Raw genomic sequence first — 14,649 nt, 5'->3', positions numbered from 1 at the left:
AGCCGCTATACTACACCACAAAAAGCAGGCCCTGTAGCTTAAGAGTAATTGTGAGTGTCTATTTTGACCAAATGATTTCCAAGAGCGTGATTCTTGAGTGGAAGGAACACAACGCAGAGAACCTCAGGGGTTTATTCTTTAGATGGAAACCCTAATTTAAAGAATAGCACAAAGGAGGGAGTCTTTAATGGCCCCACCTGTGCCTGAAGTCTGGTTGCAACAGATAGATCAGATGATAGCTTTGTAACAAACTCATATGGTTAAAAACGTTTTGCAAAAAAGAAATTAGAATCAAAGAAAAAAATCCAAACTTTCCTTGAGCTTCAAAAAACATAAATCATCTAGACTCACTGCTATTGTGTGGCCCGGCATCTGTCTTGCTGAGATATCATTACACATTGGGCGGCTGAAAGCCTTTTGCTTTCCTTGTGCTTCTCAAGAGAGTTGGATGTAATTGCTCTGCGTGACACATCCCCTGTTCTGCCTCATCGCTTAAATCTTCCCTATCTCAGCCTGTGCTTTCTTCTGTTAAAATATTCAAACATTATTCAGTTTCAGCTCCTTTCTGAAGGCTGCAACAAATAACAGAATTGAAGGATTACATTAAATAAAATTTTTGGTAATTTTGGGGATGATTTTCTAGAAGAAAACAATTTAAAAAGCATTCTGACTTGGACAAGATTCTCATTTTAAATTCTAGTCCATGCTAGTTGGAAAAACGGGCATAGATCTGTGGGTTAATGTAACTGAAGAGTATTTTTTTGACGTTTCAGTGTATGAAAAATGACCACATTATGTTCAACCTGGAAACAGGAGCTCCTCATTGTTGCTGAGGTAATTAAGGCTGAGTTCTCTTTATTTCTTTGCCCGATGGCTTCTCTGTTTTTTATGGATGTACACGTGACATCGCAATTCAGAACTGAGATTCTTGCTAGAGCATCAACTATTATTTTTCACACAAGTTTCTCTTGCTATTTTGCATCTGTGATTTTACAACTCGAATTTCAAGGCTTCTCGGTTAAAACAGATGGGCTATCTGAAGAAATGATGAAACATGTTGGCTTTTATTAATTTCCCTGTGTTACTATAAAACCTGGAGATACAGAGATAAAGAACACCCTCAGCAGCCTGTTGAATCCCTTAAAGACTTTCTTTTAGGGGAGGGCTCTCCTTTTCTGCCCTGGGCCAAGGTCCAGCAGCTACAAATGACATATCAGCCAGCAAACTGTATGCTTTTAAAATGTTTCATTTAAAAAGTGGTAAAGCTGGGCCTCCCTGGTGGCGCAAGGGGTGAAGCACCGTACTGTGAAGCAATCCACAGCCTCTGCAGCACAAGTTCAATCCCCAGTTAGCCAGGGAGCAACCCACATGGTGCAGCAGACCCCTCCTATCTCGCCCGCTGCTCCCTTCAGCAGTGTACTTCAGTCAGTCTGCCTGTTTTGTTCCCTGCTCTGTCTCTGGTGAGTCCTCTCACCCCCCGCATCTGTGGCCTGTACCCCAGCTCTTGTATGCATAAATAAAAAATCTTAAAAGAAAGTGGTAAAGTGGCTAATTTTTCCCTTTCTTTAAAAATTATTAAATCCAGGAATTCCAAGGTCAAATTTTACTGATGTAAACTGAAGGGCTCAATTCCAGGTTTGCATATGGACTATAAGAGCTACACTTTTATAGGACAGCTGGCACCCCAAAATGGTCAAAGTGATTTCACAACGTCAGTTGATTAATGACATGCGGTGCTTCCTTTTCTACAACTCCCAGCAGCGCTTCAGCCTCACGAACTCAGCCCTTCTTCCAGCAGGACCCTGAGATAACTGGGGAGGAAAGAGATGTGACCTTGGAGGAGCTGGTGTGTTAGGGTGTTAAGTGGCTGTTCTGTGCTCCCCATTTGGGGAGGCAGCAGAGCACTTAGGAAGAGCTGATACATCTATGACACCCCTGAGAGGTGCAAGAAATGTTACCTTTCATGCTCCTGTTAACAACACCGAGCCTAAGATCTTCCAGACTTTAAATGTCCTTCTGAAGGTTACTTTGAATGCCAACGTAAATGCCACTTGCAACAAGGTAGGGATTAGCAGAAAATGAGAATAAGTTTGAAAGGGGGAAAAAACTATTCAAAAACTGGAATGCCAGATTTTGTTCAATGGATAAGCTTCCCTTCTATTACTGTCACTTAACATCCGATTAATGGAACTAATGATTTCCGAGACCTAGGCATGGAGGCATGTGCTTCGAGCGTTGCTCCTTCTAGGTGTCCACATCTCTATTCTACAGTCTGTTTCCCTGGTGTTGCCCCGCTGAGACACAGTTGTTTCCACGAGGGAATTTCCTGAGTTGTAGAAACATATTCATTATGATAAAAAAATGCATTTTTTTGGCTCCACTTCAGATGAAATTATATACTAGAGTTTCCTGTAAACCTGATGTTTGGCTTTTGTTAGGAGATGCGTATTCAGTAGGTAATAGGAAAAAAGCCCATACCATTGGGAATTCAGAAAATATATCTACAGCGCACTCACATAATTGTCCTCTCTGTTTTGATTTAGAAAAGAGAGAAGACAGCAGAGTCAAAGTAGAAACAGTAAAAAAAAAAAGAAGATGTGGGTCTACATTTTTGCTCAATTTTATGATTCCTTTACCACTTTGGATTTCAGTGTTCTCAAATGAAAAAATGAGAATTTTCATTCTTTTCTATAAATGCCAGATCCACAAGTGAGATAGCATATTGCCTGTAATTTGAATTACTCAGGGGAAAGCTGCTATAAAACCAAAGCTCTCCCTGGGCACAGTGCTGCTAGCCCTGCATAAAGATGGTCTCATCTCAGTGAGTGGGGTAGAGGGTGTGGGAGCAGGGCTGCCCACCCCTCTCTGCTGAGCATGAGGCCATCTCCACTTTTCCCTCCTTCTCCATTCTCTTACACCTCTCCTGGGTTGATTGAGGGATTTTCTAATTGATTGACTCTTGACTCAAAGAATGAAGACAGAGCAAACATTTCTCTTGGCCTATGTCCTCTCCTATTCTCCTGCCCTTCTCAGTCTTGCTTTGTGGAAGAGCTGCCGATGCTCACTATCTCTGCTGCTTGTCTACATCAACTTCCAGCTTACCCGCCAGTGTCTCAGATCTTAGATCTCTCCCCCCACACTCAGGGGGTCACCTACGTCCTCCATGTTGCTCCTCCAATGGGCGGCTGGTCATCCAGGTTTAATACTGCTGCTCCTTAAGCCCTCCAACTGGGGTCCATTAAATCCATCTTTCAGAACATATTAAAAAGAAAATCAGCATGTTCCTCTGGTCCTGAGTAATCCAAGGGTGGTCTGTTCTAAAATCTTCTCGGCATCCACTGATGCCTGGTCCTCTATACTCTAGCCATGTTGGGTGGCATAGTCCTCCCGTACAGTCTTCTACACGTTTGTGCCTTTGCTGAGGTTGTTCCCCTGCCTGCCATGCACTTGCCTTCTGCACTTGGTTACCACTTAGACACCCTTCAAAAAGCATCTCTGGGAAGATTTCTCAGAAGAACAAACATCTGTAGCTGAAGTCGTAAATGTGTTCGCTCTACTATGCTGAACACTTTGCATTGCTAATAATATTTAATCTTCCAAACAGCCTCCCCAATTAGGACTGTAATTAGCTCTGTATTCAGGCATGATATATATTGATGAGGAAACTGGTCCAAGGAATTTGAATCAGCACCAGGTCATGTGATTTATGTCCTGCAAGGGCTAGAACTGAGATGTGACCACAACCTTCCGGATTCCAGAGCTTGAGTGTTTAAAAACTTTTATACTGTCTCCTCAAAACATCTTCAAGCAATCAATGCATTTCTGCTTCTGCCACTTGATACCTACTTATTTTATATGGGACATTTTGATCCCACTTTCCCACTAAAATTCCATTTATCATTTTTAGACACACCTTCTGGACCTGCCTCCAAGCCCAGTTAAGCAAATCCTCTGTGCTCCTTGCATTTTCTCCAACCAGGACTTGGCACTAAAACCTAATTATGTGTCTTTCCTTTGCTAAGATGTCACTTTTTTAATGGCAGCAGGATTCTCTGCAGCTGATGACCTCATACCATATGTTTATAAACATAAGACAATGATAACAGAATGGTGATAAGATGAAGAAGAAAGGCAACACCAATGCCATCCCACAAACAGCCCACAATGGCCCATCTGTGCTACTTCTCATCACTGTTATTCTTGTGTTAGGTTCCTTACAATGTGGAATCAACCATACTAAACAGGACAAACAATTCTTCCAATGTTACATGAGTTGTGACACTGATAAGTCACATCATTTTCATGTAAAAAATATAATTAAAAAAATAGCCCATCCTGCCCAATTTGCTTCCCATTTGGCTTTGCTGTGTGTGTGTGTGTGTTTTAAATAATGAATTAAAATCTTCTCTTTGCAGCATAACACAAAGAGAACATAAACTCAAAATATTAATCCTTCTTACCAGCAATAATTTGATACTGTATATAATACATAGTTATATGTAATAACAAAAGAATGGCTGACAAAGAAGAATAAAAACATTTATAAATCCTAAAAAATAAGTCACACAGCATACATGTGGTACATGCTTCAGAGATAGATGCATCTTTGAATCAGGCAACACAGCCGCCATTTTGTAGGTTTATATGTTGCATAGTTAGAATTGACCATAGAAAATCCCCATCTTACTTTAAAAACCACCGTATTTAAAAAAAATTAAATTTACCTATAATTGCAAAGATAGGACAGAGTTTCTGTAAAGCTCTGGAGAGCTTTTTCATGTCATTTTTTATTCAATCATACAAACACACAATTTGTTTCAATTTTGGGTTTCAATACTAATATTACTAATTTTGTTGCACAAATTGTTCATTTTGGCCACTGGGGGCTCTCCCAGCTGGCTCTCTATTCTTTCAGTTTGCCTGATAAAATTCTACTTTCTGGTTCCACTAAATACTTAAGTTTCATTTGAGTTTTCCCTGACTCAGTGCTAGAATCAACCATTTCTCCAAAGAGCCATGATTTGTTTCGTTGGAGAAAACTACTTAGATGTTAAAATCTTAGCACTGGTTTTGTTTATCACTGCTAGGAAGTCACACTTTCTGGATGCATAAAGAGAAAAGAGCTAGGAAATACATGCATGTATACCTCCCTATGTATACACACCTATAGTACATGAGTGTGTCTTATGTAAGCAAAGAACCATCGAGGTGTATCCACCTGCATATCATGTATGTATCTATAGCTATCTGCATATCTATGTAGTTGCCTATATGTTGGATCTGTGGCTGTCTGCTGTTTAGACTATATCTATCATTTATCTTTCCGCTTGTATAGACATATCTATGTACTTACTTATTTATCCATCCATTCATCCATCATCTATCCATCTACCTATGTAGCTACCTATTTATATACGTCCGTATGTATCTATTTATCTATTTTTATATCTTAACATAAACTCAGTTTATACTGATACCCCTGTTCCAACCTATCACCATAAGTTTCATTCTGGCACCTCCTCTTTGCTCTCTTGTAACTTTTTTCTGACAGTGGCTGTCATTATGTACAGTCAATGTGCTCATTTATTCCACCTGAGTATACATGTACCTAGTATCAGGGATGACATTTACCATAAGAGACATGTCACACTTTATGTCAGAGGTACAGGAGACATGTATTTGGTACTGGAGTCACCACATTGGGAATCTTGAACCCTGGACTCTGATCTCTTCCCTTAAATAATTCTTTTTCAGGACACAATATGCATTTTCCAAGTATCATCCCTGAGTATGCTTCTGGTAGACTGTAGACTTGTTAGATTTTGCAGACTTTGATAAAAAGACTTATTAGATGCACTATGAAAATTCACACCAATCAACATATTTTATGCAAAACAACATGAAAATAGGGATTCTGTCAAACAAACATGCATATACGTTTCTCATTTCCCAAAAATAATCTAAGTTGTTCTTTTGTTCCTATTTAATAGTCATATCACTGTGAGTGACAATGTCAGAGACGCCCATTTTCCAGAGGGATTCCACTGCCCAAGGACGATGTAGGGAAGGTCGACAATGAAGCCATTAACCCTCAGTCTCAGGGAGGCAGAATTACAAATACAGAAAAAAAAAAAAAAAAAAAACAGACAGTTCACTGTTCTTAGATAAATTCCATAACTTGCTAGCCAGTTTTGGTTATAAAAACCATCCCGGTGCAGTCCAGGCTCAAAGCTTATTCAAAGCTCCCCTGATACTTCACTCCACTGAACCACTGGGGCTCAAAAGGAATCAAGGCCATGGCAACCCTGCCAATGCGTTCACATGTCATATTTAGTTGCACAAAGGGTAAAATGCACTAAAGTGCCTTCCCTCCCCTACCCATGTCTTTTCTCCTCTTTGTATGAGGACCCCAGTCCTACTGAATTACTTCTCACCCTATTGACCACATCTCAACTTGATTTCATCTGCAAATACCTCATAATATCTCATTTCTAAATAAGGTCAAGTTCATAGGTCCTGGGGATTAGGGTTCTATATACCTGCTTAAGGGGCACACAGCTCAATCCAGAACAGAAATACATCAGTTATAACAAGTAACTCCTCTGTTTTGATTTGACTTCCTGAACTATTACTTATTCAATTCTGAATTCAAGTGGTTTGTTTCCCCTTTTTGCATTGATTTCCAAATTTCTAGGTTGTGTCTTATGTTGATAATTGATATCCCCAAATTCTCAGCCTCCATTATGACCTATTGTCTTGAACCCTGACCTGAAATGTTCTCAGTCTTACCCACTACATCTCCTTAAACTGATTGTATTGCTGTTCATGTCTTAATGGAACATATGAATTTATTACCTAAAAAATTTAATAACGAAGCTATTTTAGAAATAGAGATCAAAAGAATGTCAGATGATCTTTTGATATTTTAATTATGGAAAATTATGCCTAATAATATGTGAGTTGATAACAAAAGTGTCATCTTTGACCAAAAGATTAGAGTGGTTTCAAGTGGTCTTGGGTAACATCAAAGGGTTTGAGTAAAATGCAGAGTTTCCAAACTCTCAGTCACTAATGATTTGTAGCTTCTTGAGGGAATTGATCCTCTAGCCCCTGGGCTGCTGAGTGTTTCTGGAAGCAGCAGGGATCCAGCTGTCTGATGCCTCCAGCTGCAGCTGTTGACCTGAGTGTGTTGTGCAAATATCCTTCTCTATGTATACACAATGGGGAAAAAAAGGTTGGATAGCACTGCAGTAAATGGTGTTAACATGGCTATAAAAATTTAAAATCAGAAACTAAGTGGTCTGTCGGGAAGCTACAGTATGAGGAATGAGGGTTAGCAATCTTCTCTACTTTCTTGTTCATTTATTCCTCATCTTCGGTTACCTGACTTCTGCCATCTGGAAGCCTCAGCCTGTTTCCATCACCTACCTTCTTATTGCCTACCTTCTTATTGTTAATATGATGTCCTTTATATTTTTGAAATATGGTGGTCAAAAACACATAGAACTTGTCACCTTAATCATTTTTAAAGAGTCAGTAGTGTTACCATTGCAATCATCATATTACTTTCTGTTTCTATCAATTTGTCTACTATAGATATTTCAACAAAAGGGATCATACAGTATTTGTTTTTTTGTGATTGGCTTATTTCATCTAACATAATGTTCATCCGTGTTATAGCATGTCAGAATCTTCTTTTTTAAGGCTGAATATTATTCCACTGTTTGGATATACCACCTTTTTTTTAATTCATTTCTCAGTGGATGGATGGGTTATTTTGACCTCTTAAATATCATGAATCATGCTGCAATGAACATGAGTTTGCAAATATATCTTCTGGATCCTCCTGTCAATTCTTTTGGATGTATATGCCCTAGAAGGATTATGACTAGATCATGTTTACTTTTAACTTTTTAAGAGACCTCATAGTGTTTTCCATAACTGCTGAACCATTTTATATTCTCATCAACAGTGCTCAAGCACTCCAATTTTTTTTTGCATCTTCTCCAACACTTTTTATTTTTCTTTCTATTTATTTTTTTGGATAACAGTTATCCAAATGTGTATGAGGTGGCATCTCCTTGTGATTTTGATTTACATGTCTCAAAATGATTTGTGATGTTAACCATCTTTACATATACTTATTGGCCATTCTTATATCTTCTTTACATAAATATCTGTTCAAGTCCTTTGACATTTTAAAAATCAGGTTATCTTTTTTTTTCTTTGTAAATCAGGGTGTTTTTGTTGTTGTTGAGTTGTAGGAATTCTTTGTGTATTCTAGATATTAGTTACTTATCATAAACCAATTTGGAAATATTTTCTATCATTCCACAGGCTGCCATTTCATTCTGTTGATCTTTTCCATTGATGCACTGAAATTTTTAAGTTTGTGGTAGAACCATTTGTTTATTTTTACTTTTGTTGCCTGTGTTTTTTAGTGTAGTATCCTAGAAAATAATCCTAATTAAAGGTCATGTTCAACTGGTCTCAATATAACTTCTCTGTGTTTCCTTGCTCTTCTGTTCCCTCATCTCATTCTCTTCAGTTGAGGTTCCATCACCATTTGCTTCAGGAACCAGTCCTTGATCTTGACAATTTTTCCTTTCAGTTTACTCTCTACACTAGAATGCAGAGGAAGCTAGAAGGTAGGGGAAATTGTGACACAGGCTATTTGATGATCATTATGCTCCTGGCCATCAACCCCAATATCTAAAGCATAGAACATTAGTACCCAGACCCCAGGATCAAGGAAATGGTACATCTAGTCTCTGGGTAGTGTTATCCTATTTATAAAATAGATACCTTGGTGATGTTAGCTTGATGCTATTAGGCATTTGAATCATAAAACTCTCCAACACTTCACATTGGTTCCTGTCTCACTAAGTAATATTCTGATTATAGTTGAGCCTCTAGTCTACACATCCACAGGGAGAGAATGTGCTGACTCACCAATGGAGCATCACATTTAGCCCAATTTCTAGACATGCATCATCTAAGGAATGAATGAGAAACTGGTTTTCTGAGCAGGGAGTGTCATATCTGTTGCTGAGGACACTAATTTACAGTCAGAGTGCTTGTGTTAGTTTCAACTTAGGAATTTACAAAGCATGTGAACTTGAGCAAGACATTAATTATCATGCCTTTAACTTTCAGGATGAAATTTGATAACTTAATGTAAGGTGATCTGCACTTTAGTAGTTTTAGTAGGCAACAGTTATTAGTACAGCAGTTATGTCCTCTCTTTTACATTGCATTTAGTTTAAGTTTACTCATGAGAGATGGATGAAATACTGAGAAGACTGAAGGCTCAATCAGGAGGGGCCACCAGCCTTCAGCAGAAAGGTACACTCTAGAACACCCTGTCTCCCTGCTACTATCTAAACTCTGGAATATAAGAATATAGTAGGTAGATAAGACTACTTAAATCTGGAATGGTCACAATATAAGAGATAAGACAGCTGAAAATGGAGGCTACCAGTTAAAACTAAAGAGAAACATGAACCCGGAGCTCAATTTCAATAAAGATCATGAAATTTTGTTATTTGGTTAAAAAATATCACAGTCCATAAGACAGAGAAGCTTCTTTACATATCCATTCTCCACTATGCTGTGGATACCATCAAAGGCTAAACGTGATCCAGTTTGGGCCAGGATTCAATTGAGACCTGAGGTAGAGCTGGTGAAATTATTTTCATTTCAGAGCTTGGAATTTAATCTTAACAGACTATCTATATTTCCCTTTTCAATGATTATTCCCCCAAGGCTTCTGTTTTTCTTTTTTTCATAGTTTAATGAATTTTATGCTGCTTAAAAGAAAACCTTTATGAAGATCTTGCACTGAATTTGCAAAAATTATTAGAGCTGCAAGAATTTTCTTTTTCAAAGTTTGCAAAACTCCACCTACAACCCCTAGTATTATTGCTACAGCACAAAGTATCAAGGTCATTCTATCCTTCTACAGTTCAGAGGATGGTATTTGGTCAAGGGGTGTTTTAGTTTCTATAGTAACTGAGTAGGCTTCTCAGCAGCCAGATTACACAATCACCAACAATTTCATTTTCAATTTTCTGATGCTTTGTAGAAAAACATTTATCTATCTATCTATCTATCTATCTATCTATCTATCTATCTATCTATCTATCTATCTATCTACCTACCCATCCATCCATCCATCCATCCATCCATCCATCCATCCAGCCATCATTCATCATCTGGCCACCTACCCATCTATCTCCAGATTCTGTACTGGGTTTTTTAAGCTTATCTTTATCTGAAACTTAGTTTGATTTCTCTAACATCCATATATTAGTGACACCTTCTGGTATTTACTTTCTCCTTCTGACTTACTTCACTTAGTATTACCCCTTCCAGCTCCATCCATGTTGCTGAAAATGGCATGAAATTATTGGGTTTTGAGGATACTGAAAAGAGAAACATGGTGGGTATTTAATGAAATATGGGGTCATGTAAATGATGACACCTAGAATTGATTGCTGCTGTTATACTGCTGCTAGGAATTGATTGCATTTCACAAGCAACAGGGAGAGCAATAGATGAATTTCATATGGATGTATAATTGGCATAGTTTTGCAGAACCTCATTTATTTTGAAGAGTGACAATGGAAAAACAGTATCCGTGGCTAGAATGTACTATGCCGATGAGACCATGGAGAGGTTGTGCTGTGGGAATGGGTGGGAAATTCATCCCCAAAGAGGCCTTTTACTTTCCCTCTGAATCCTATCTCTTAAAATAATTTTTTCTTCCAAATGTCTTTATTAAGTAATAAATAATTCAATGTCACTTTTTTTTTTTTTTTTAAGAAAAAGAAGAGACTTCCAAGTCCAGCTTTAGGAAGACAGTGCTGCCCCGAGGATTTCCAGATTGCCAGCTACGAGCCGAGTGTTGGCATTTTGGTGAGCACAGCTGGTCTTACACTGGTGAACACACAATTCCCTGTGGGCTTCCTGAAGCATTAAAAAGACCGGCTGCCCCTTTGTTTCTCTTGCAGCGTCAGAGAGCAGCAGTCGCTGGTGGAGGCCACAGTCTCGCAGGGCAAGGAGGTAAGACAGGGAAATAATGGGGGAGAGGCGGCCACAGCTTCCACTAAAGAAAACCTGATTCCACCAACAACAGATCACACAGACCTTGGGGAATATCTCCCCGAGGCCATTGCCACGTGGCATTTATCTCTTTCCAAATTCTGGATTCGCTAAAACATTCCTGCCCCTTTATCACTAGGTCACATTCATGATCAGATGCTTCCCCCTTAATGTCATATCATGTCTTCACATCTTTCCTCTCTTTCATTCTGAAGTTTTCACTCTGCCTGTTAGTTGTCTGCTGTGATTTCCTGGTTTGTCTTCCTCCAGGGTTCTAATGCCCCCCAAATGTGAGAACTGGCTTTCTTTCTAACAGCTGTTTCAGGTTTCTTATTTAGCTTTTCCTTTTTAGAGGTAACTCACACTGGTTTCTATTACGAGCCCTGAAAAATGTCTATGGATCAATATTTGTACTTTAACACAGTTGTTTTATGTCAGTCATAATGAATCACATTAAACGTCCCCAGAGGCCTCGCTAAAATGTCAACACGCCAGAGCATATTAAGTCTGTGTCCCAGGAGGGCCTTTGCTCCCAGCAAGGCCCTGAGCCGAGCTGGGGCAATGTCTGTGCCTTGCAGCGTGAATGCGAGCATCTCTGCTCTTACTTTCTGCCAAGCCCCAACTCCAATGACCCTGATTAGATCACCTGATTTTTGCAGGGAAAAATTTTAAAGATTGTTTCCAAGATGGTATATTGCTCCATTTCTCAGAAAACTGTCCCTTACATCAATAGCATTGAGAACAGAATGATGTCATTTATCTACAGCAACATCATTATAAAGGGATAATTAGCAGCCCTATGAGTGAGCCTCCATGATGATATGACTGTGTCTGGCATTTAGATGACTTGAGCTTGCTCCACTTTGCCAAGGTTCAAATCCTGACTCTACCATTTCTGAGCTGTTTGACCTCAAGCGAATTATATAACCTCTCTATGCCTTAGTTTTCCTATCTCTAAGATGGGCATATTAATAATACCTGCACCTGGTAGTTATTGTGAAAATCAAATAAAATATAAGGATCTGGCATTGGGCAGAGCTCAACAAATGCTGCTATAAGAACCTATAGGCTGGCAGATAAAAACGGATGAAAGATGAACGAGAAGTTTGAATTGAACAAAGATAAACTTTGGAAAACACAGTACTTTCTGGAACTTGAAATATTAAGAAAATCAAATACCTTCCCACATTTTCCCTATTATTGTCTTTATCTGGAAATAGTAAAAATAAACTCTATGCATTTAAATCCTCAAGGGCCGAGTTTGCACATGGAAAACTAAGTAAGCAAATTTTTCAGGTAACCTTTGCACCAATATTCTAAATGAAGCTGCAAAAGAGAGCCTAAAATGTCACAGACCCTGATCTTATGTGTCCATATGTGTGAAAGTGCATGTGTGCACACATATGCAAGTGTGTACGTGAATGTATCTTGGAGTATGTGAATGAGCTCCACTGAAAAGTCCAAGATCACTGGAAATAAGGAAAACCAATGACATAAAAACCATAACTGTCAGGAATGTGCTAATATGTAAAATATTCTTAGGAAACATGGAAGAAAGTAAGAAGGTACATTTTAGCTTGTTATAATATTTGCTGCAGAGTCATTTAATGATTTTCAAGTGTAATAGTAATAGATGATTTAACAGATACATAGTTTCAGTCTATTCAGGACTAAAAACAAATTGAAAAGTACAAAAGAACATGAATTTGTCTTATTTGTGATGGGATTTTCAGTGCTCAATTATCAATAAATATTCAAAGGAGGTACTTCAAATTCTAGGCTGCCACAGTGGATGATGAGGCTGAACGTGCAGCATTCTATAAAAAGAAAGCATCACTAATATCTCGCCAGTGAGTTAATAAAAGCCACTTTATAACTAGTGATAAACACTCCAAATAGAACATGCTATAGTTTATTAAAACTCTGTAGTCTAGTAAGAAAAATAAATGCCAGTTCAAGTCTTGTTTTTTTGTTGTTTTCACTTGGGATCATATGAAAGACATATATATATATATGTATGTATGTAAAAGATATAGATATATATAAAATATATGAATGTGTAATATTAGCACTACCAAAACATTAGTAGATTTGAATTCATAAACTTGAAAAAATTTCCATGTGTAGATTTAATTTTACTGCTTTCCAGCAGAAAGACTATTTACAAATGGTGGCTGGAATAATATGGGATTTCCATTGGCCAGTGGTTATTTCAAACCATCCTGACGCTGGTCATGACATCAGTTTTAAAAAACAGAATATTTTTCATTTTCTCTGTAGAATACATATTTAATATACTTTATCAGAGTATATTTAAAATCTATGCATAGCAAGCATGGCGTATGTGAAATCCACATCGAAATACTGGATTGCTAAGGCAAGGACGAAGGTAGTTACATAGCAGCAAGTTTTATTGGTTTTGTGTCATATGGCTGGTCAGTTTCAACAATGACCTCATTGATTACATATTTTTTCTACAACTAGAAGCCTTGGAAAGTATTTCCATCAATGGCATCAAAGAACTTCCTAACTCTCATGGAAGATCTGTTATTGTTGGCACAGATTATAAAGAGTCAGGAGTAATCATCTCTATGAAACCCAGACAACATTCTGCCCATGCAGCTCCAGGACAGGACAGAACTTAAATCTTTCCTTGATAAATTTGCAGCAGGTATCTTTATATAGTACATATACTTTTTTTGAAAATAAGTTTTTCCTAGGTTGAACAGCATAGCCTTAGGGATATGCAAGAGTAGTAAGACAAAAAGCTTAAATTGGCTTTCTGATATATAAATGAGGACAAAGAAATTAATAGGTTTTGTCTTTGCTTTGTTAAAAATAGAGAACACAGATAATTTGAAAATTCTGAATGTGCATGGCCTTGCAAGGATTCCAGATAGGATTTGGTTTAGAACGTTGGTTCTCTTTGTTAACTGCCAACTATTCTTGCAATGTGGAGAGGGTGAGCAAGAATATCTTATTGGGAGCACTCCTGTCTCACAATCTACTTTCTGAAGGGGGTCCACTCTTTCCTAGAGTCAAACATTCAAGTCGAGTATCCTCTATATAACAGAAGCTGTGAGAATGACTGATCATATCTATAATTCTTCTGCCATCAATAACATAGACCTCACACATTTACATTTACATATTTGGGGTACAACTTACCAGTGCCTTAATACCTAATCTGTTTTCATATATAACTGGGCAGACAGTTGAGCATTTCTTCTATTCCATTTTTTATAATCATGATGGGTATCCAGACTAAATTCTCTTTTAGTGTCTAGAGGTCAGAGAAGCTGATGCTTAATATTTTAATGATGAAGTTCAAGAGTATCACATATAATTATGTAAAACAGCAAACTAACCTTGAGGCATTTCATTTCCAAACAATCTTCATTTAATGGTAGAAGGAGAACAGTCTCCAAATGCAATTTATTATACCACTATGTCCACCTTACTTTTACTCAAAATAGTATGAAATGTTCTTAGGATAATTATCGGGCATAGAACATTTCCTTTGTTGATATTGGATAAAGTTAAACT

At 37.9% G+C, this 14,649-nt stretch overlaps 1 protein-coding gene across 5 annotated transcripts in view; it reads right to left on the bottom strand.

The window, feature by feature from the left end:
* Positions 1 to 14,649, bottom strand: part of NALCN (sodium leak channel, non-selective) — a 267,020-nt gene that overhangs the window by 77,215 nt on the left and 175,156 nt on the right. The window lies entirely within an intron of this gene.

The sequence above is a fragment of the Talpa occidentalis genome, unplaced genomic scaffold (genome assembly GCF_014898055.3).
Source record: "Talpa occidentalis isolate TD23 unplaced genomic scaffold, MPIMG_talOcc4v2.1 talOcc4.5, whole genome shotgun sequence".
Lineage (NCBI taxonomy): Eukaryota > Metazoa > Chordata > Mammalia > Eulipotyphla > Talpidae > Talpa > Talpa occidentalis.
This window is presented reverse-complemented; position numbering and strand designations above follow the sequence as displayed.